The sequence below is a fragment of the Aphelocoma coerulescens genome, chromosome 2 (genome assembly GCF_041296385.1).
Source record: "Aphelocoma coerulescens isolate FSJ_1873_10779 chromosome 2, UR_Acoe_1.0, whole genome shotgun sequence".
NCBI classification, from domain to species: Eukaryota; Metazoa; Chordata; class Aves; order Passeriformes; family Corvidae; genus Aphelocoma; species Aphelocoma coerulescens.
The window spans coordinates 102,026,476-102,032,475 of record NC_091015.1 but is presented as its reverse complement, the minus strand read 5'-3'; the positions used below and the strand labels follow the sequence as shown (position 1 = coordinate 102,032,475).

At 39.1% G+C, this 6,000-nt stretch overlaps 1 long non-coding RNA gene across 2 annotated transcripts in view; it reads right to left on the bottom strand.

Moving 5' to 3' along the window:
- Window positions 1-2,622: 2,622 nt before the first annotated feature.
- Window positions 2,623-6,000, bottom strand: part of LOC138105833 (uncharacterized) — a 45,573-nt gene continuing 42,195 nt past the window's right edge. For both annotated transcript variants that reach the window (XR_011148719.1, XR_011148718.1), the window contains exon 3: window positions 2,623-3,609. This is a non-coding gene — a long non-coding RNA (uncharacterized lncRNA). The remainder of the gene's footprint in view (window positions 3,610-6,000) is intronic.

Sequence of the window (6,000 nt, the reverse complement as noted above, 5' to 3'; positions counted from 1 at the left end):
GTACAGGCTGGGGGCTGACAGCTGGAAAGCAGCTCTGCAGAGAAGGGCCTGGGGGTTCTGGTGAACAACAAGCTCTCCATGAGCCAGGAGTGTACCCGGGGGGACAAGAATGGTATGTGGGGGGGCATCAAGAAGAGCAATGCCATCAGGTCAAGGGAGGTGATCCTGCTCCTCTACACAGCCCCAGCGAGGTCACATCTAGAGCGCTGTGTCCAGTTCTAAAGGGCAACAAATTTGGCTAGGGGACTGGAGCATCTCTATTACAGGGAAAGGCTGAGGAAGCTGGGCCTGTTCACAGCCTCACAAAGAGCAGACTGAGAGGGAACCTCATCAACATAGAAGTATCTGATGGAAGAGGATGGAGGATGGAGGATGGAGCCAGGCTCTTCTTGGTGGTGTCCAACAATAGGACAAGAGGCAATGGGTAGAAACTGAGGCACAGGAAGTTCCAACCGAATACAAGGAAGAACTTCTTTACTGTGCTGATGACTCTGAACTGGAATAGATGCCATCCTGCTTGAACAGGGAGGTTGGACCAGATGACCCTCTGTGGTCCCTTTCAACCTTACCTGTTTTGTGCTTCTGTGATAATAAGCTTAAATCTCAGAATTTGACCTAAATATACCTTGATTGGAATTTCACTTTGAAAAAGGCTGAAAGAGGAAGTAAGTGTGACATACTCCCTTTTTCCCCTGTTTAAATAAATAATTTTTCCAGTCACCCTCTGTTAGTTCCTTTTCTCTTCATGACAGCTTATTTCTAATAGTGAAAGAATGTCAAAAGAAACCTATCTTTATGACTTGTCATGCTGTTCTCTGACATTCACATCCTTCCCAGGATCCTTCTGAGGGATCCTTCCGAACCTCCGTCTCGATGATTTCATTGTTCTTTGATGTTCCTTATTTGTCCAGTACAGAAAGCCTTTAAAGAAAGCATTTAAGGGAAAAAGAAAATTGGTAAATATATCTCAGAGGTCAAAAGGAGTTTCCATAGAAATAAAATTATTGCAAAATGAGTGAGATCCTTCAACAATAGTGAGAAAAAATAGCAAAAAACTTTTCAGCCACATAAGAGAAATGTGAAGTCACATCACAATGAGATTGACACAGAGAGTAAGGGCAACATGGATCTCACTTAAAAATTAAATTACCATCCTTATAGAAAATGGAGATAAAATACCATCCTTAGAGGTAAGAGCAAGACAGCTACCGGAAATGCAAAGCAGAATTTCCCCTAGCAAATTATTACTTATTAGATAGATATCTATTCTGGTAGGCCATCCTTTTATTAGCATACTCCTGTAAGTGCTCTGTGGTCAGAGATGCCAAGAACTACACACAGCTGACCTGTGGGAAGCGTAGTACAGAAATTGGAAAATTAATATTATGATTTCTCCTGTGCATCTGCCCTCACTAATTAATTTGTCAGGCCTTCAGCCAGACCTTCTTAGTGTACGTCCGAAGTTCCTCAGGACATCAAATTTCTTCTTGCAACATCATTTGGGACACTCCATATCAGTGTAACACAAGCACAGAAATCTTAAAAAGTTGGTTTTAGTTTTCCATTACCTTTCTACCAGATTTCACTGCTCTGAACCACTACTAGTCACTCTTTTTTATTGATTATTATTATTCTCCTACTTTACCCCATTTAAACTTTGAAAATTATTCTCTTTTTCTGCTTGATGGAGTACAGAAGGTCTCTTTAGCCTTGAATCCTTGATCACTGACTTTGAAAGTTACTTCTATACCTCACTGCAGTCTACTATAATTTCTATTAACATATCTACAGCTGAAATTCCTCCAGCACCAGATCAGTCTCTAATTCTCCTTGATTTCAATGGAGAGAGAGTTTCACGATGCAGATCTGATGCTCTGTCACAGCACTTGCTTATACTGACACCACTCCAATAATTTCACTGGGCCACTCCACACTTACACTAAGAAGAAAAGAATAATCAGACTGCTGTGGTAAACGGGTAGCTCATGGGAGAGACTTTCTTTGCCACATGTTTATCCTTCGTGGAGATGAGATAGACTGGGGAGTTGTATTTGCTAAGCTCTCTTGTCACTAGAAGAAATGTAGCAACCTTTAAGCTGCTGCTCTACCTGGATATCCCATAATACTACTACTACAGCAATAACTTTAGAACAATATACTTTTGGGTCTTTAAATGCAGTGGAATTTCTTTCTTTGGGGTTTCTGCCTGCTTTCTGAAAATATTTGAACAGCAGGGGAAGCCACTCACCAGAACACACATTCTCCAGCCTTGCTGCTCACAATCAACATGGGCAATAAACCACTGAATACAACTGTGTGCTGCATATGCAGCTACAGTAAAAGACATCTACTTTTCAAGTTTTAATGCTACTTGTCCTTTCACCTTACACCTCAAAACAGGCCTGGGGCAGGTATGTATTGCAGTATAAATAAAGGCCTTGGAACACACTATTCTTTAGTAAAATATGTGTTGTAATGAGATAACACTGCACCTCTAATAGTTTACCATATCATGAAGGCCTACAGTTATCTCAGTCTGAAGTCTGTCCAGCCTAGTCTTATCTACTCATTCAGTTATTTTTTTATTTACAAATTTTCAATACAACTCAATTGTCTATAAATAAACAAACAGATGCTCAGTGCCAGTTAGTTTGTCTTATTTCAATACAAGGGCCAACATTTTCACTAACTTTCATGAGAATAGCATACATGGTGAGATTTTTGAAAGAATGGTTTTTGTCTTTTACGATCTCATACTCTATCTAATTTACATGGACTAAGATACAAAGCATTTCACAAATTAAATATGTTCACAACTCAGAAAAGACATTTACCAGGGAAAAAAAGAATCAAACAATGTAGTCATGGTAACCTGTAATTAAAGATCAGATCCAAAAGCTTATCACAAAACTGGTATCTACCACACACACATGCTTTCTCATCTTACTAGAAATAAATTCTGGAGAAAAGCTGTGTCCAAAACCAGCAAATGTGGGTCGAAGGGTTCTTTAATAGCATGAGCTGGGTCAAAGAGACACCAAATTGGGATCTGCGTTGATAGTTCTAAGGAAATTTACTGAAAAGGCATGTTTATTGAATGTGCTTAGGAAGGCATCAAACTGTGGAGGTGTGTAGAGTACCAGATGTCCCTCAACAACTCTGTAGAAGCAAACATAGCAAAAACTCTGACCGAATAAGATAAAATCATGACAGCCGAGGTTGGAAGGCCTTTGAAAGACCACCTCATTCAACCTTTTATAGAAAAGGGAACCTAGGTGAGATTTGTTAGTAACCCAGTTGCATCTTGAAAACCTCCAGTGATTGGGGACTCTCACTCTTAGAGAAGTTGTTTAAGTGATTGATTGTTCTCACTCTGAAAATTTTCTTTCTCATGTCAAGATGAAACCTGTCCTGGAACCGGTTGCCCTTTGTCACCTCCACGTTGCTGCTTGTGAAGAGAAAGCCTCCATCCTCTTTGTAGCCACCTTTTAAGTACAGGGTGGTGAGATCCCCTGTAAGACTTTTCTTCTCCAGAGTGAAAATACTGCTCTCTTTCAGTTTTTTCTTCTAAGGCATTTTCTCCAGACGTTTGATCATTTTCATGGCTTCCTGTAGAGATGAGATTGAATATTTATAGTGTTATCACTTACTAGGACTCATAACTAGAAAAAGTAGTTAGATATATTTGGGAAGGACAGAGCTGTTGTTTGAGAGTCACCGTTGTCCCACCTGCTAACTCCACACCTGCCTGGTAATTACTTTGCTAATGGACAGGAAAAGCATCCTAACTAGGACAAGAAAGGACTCAGATAAGGGTTAGATTTGATCTAATAATCGAGAGATTCATGATCCCAAATGCATTTTCACCAAAAGACTTGGAATTCTGATGGGGCATTTGGGAACTACCATGTCTTGTAATAATGACAGTGGCACAATGATTAGTCCCCTGATCTACCTAAGTGTGTGCTTTTGGCTTTGCTTTAATCACTGGGTGAGCAAAAGACTCTGAGGATGTCATCTGTCAGACCAAAAAACCACCTGGTTGCTGAATGAGGAAAGCACTGCTCTGGAACTAGGTATTTTTAAGAATGTGTTTTCTATAATCTAGTTAAACGTAAGAGTATTTTATTTCTTAAGGACACGTTTCTTCCCCTGATTAGGAGGATATGATTAACATACTGATTTTAATGTAGCAGTAAATTAATTAATCATTTATTATCACTTAGGTAGAAAATTGGTATTCTTGGTTGTGCAACTAAAAATAATATTTTCAATAAAGCCTGTAATTCTGGTAATGAATCCTCAGGCATTCTTAGGAGTGACTTCACATGAACAACTCATATCACAAGATTAATACAAGACTAGAATAATTTTGTGTAACACATAAAGAGCTCTATCTTCATTTGCACAAAACCAAAATGAGCAAATGTCAGGAACACACCAGGACACAAAGGAAATATTTTTAAGTAAAAATTGGTAAACTCAGGTTTCTGCTTTTGCCATTATCTACAAATCGATATATTTTTTGAAACAATAGGGGATTATTGCTTCAAGGAAGATGAAAACACCACAGAATTAGCGAAGCACTTGCTCGTCAGGAGCATTTCCCTTCATTGTCCCTGTTCTATTTCGCCCATTGCATTTTTTTCATCAATATCATTTCTCTGCTGACAGTTAAGTGCCAATAGAGTCATCATACTAAAAGTCTTTGAGATCAAGAAAAACATACATCCAAACTACTGCTGTTTGTTATTTTGAGAAAAAGGGATTCATTTAACACATATTTTTTAAAGTCAGATGTTTCTAGATAGCAAGTTCCTCAAAAACATTTTCTAGCATTTCTTGTTTGTATACTAGCCTTGACAACTATGATCTCAAAGAAACCATCAGTGTTTGGGCACAGTCAGAAGCCCTTAGGAGTTCTGAAAACCCATGTTTTCCTGAATATAAACACCTTTGTGGAGGGTAGGGAGGAGGTGGGGAAGAGGATAAAATTAGTGATAAATTCTCCCCCAAAAAACTATTTGGAAAACATATTTAGAATTAGAGTCAGTACTTAGGCAACACCCCTCTCCTCATCAGCTTTCCATAAGCCATAATAGAGAGTCAAAATTAAATCTATTCACTTGTTCAGTCTTTGATGTAAGTGAAAAGCTCTATTCTTCAGTTTGTTCCTCTGCTTTCTGTGATTTCCTAGAACTCTTATTGAAGGACTGAGTAAGCCTAGGACTATTTAACTTCCAAAAGTCAGACAAGAAAAAAGGACTGCAGTTTGGCCACTTGGTCTCTATAACACTGCAGATCACTGGTGGGGACCAAACTGAGTTTTCTCTGTCACAGATACTTGCTTTAAGCAGAAGAGCACCCTCTCTCCTCATGGACACATGATTTGTGTTCCCTTAACGAAACTACCAGTTTCAGTCAAAATTAAATTGCAACATGGAACAGAACCTAGTATTTTGGCTCAATAAAGTAGTCACAATAGTTCTTATTGCCTAATTATAGTAGCTAATGGGGGGGAAGTTCATGGGACCTATTGCTTCTGTCTCTCAGATAAGTACACAAGTCAGCAGCCTGCAGTGCTGCATTCACCTGTAGGCATAGCAATGCTGAAATCTATTGTGCACAGCAGACCAGCTTCAACAAGGGACCAGGGAGCACTCACCTTGGAATATCCTACATCCCACCAGTGAAAGTGATTTCCTATTACAAGCACTTTACACCTCTTTTCCACTCTTTTACCAATTCCTATGCAGAAGGAATATGTATGCCCAGCTTTGCAAGGTCCTAAGTCCATGGGCTGCAAAGAAAGCAGTTTTTTCTTCCCTCAACCTTGGGAAAAGAGCACTTTCCTTCCACTAAAAATATCCACCAACCACTCTGGTTTTGTGTTTTTTTCTGTCTGTGAGTCATTTCTATGGTGGACTGAACATTTCTAGGAAAATAAATAAATAATGAACTTATATCACACAATTCATTTTCTTCCATATCTACAGTGAC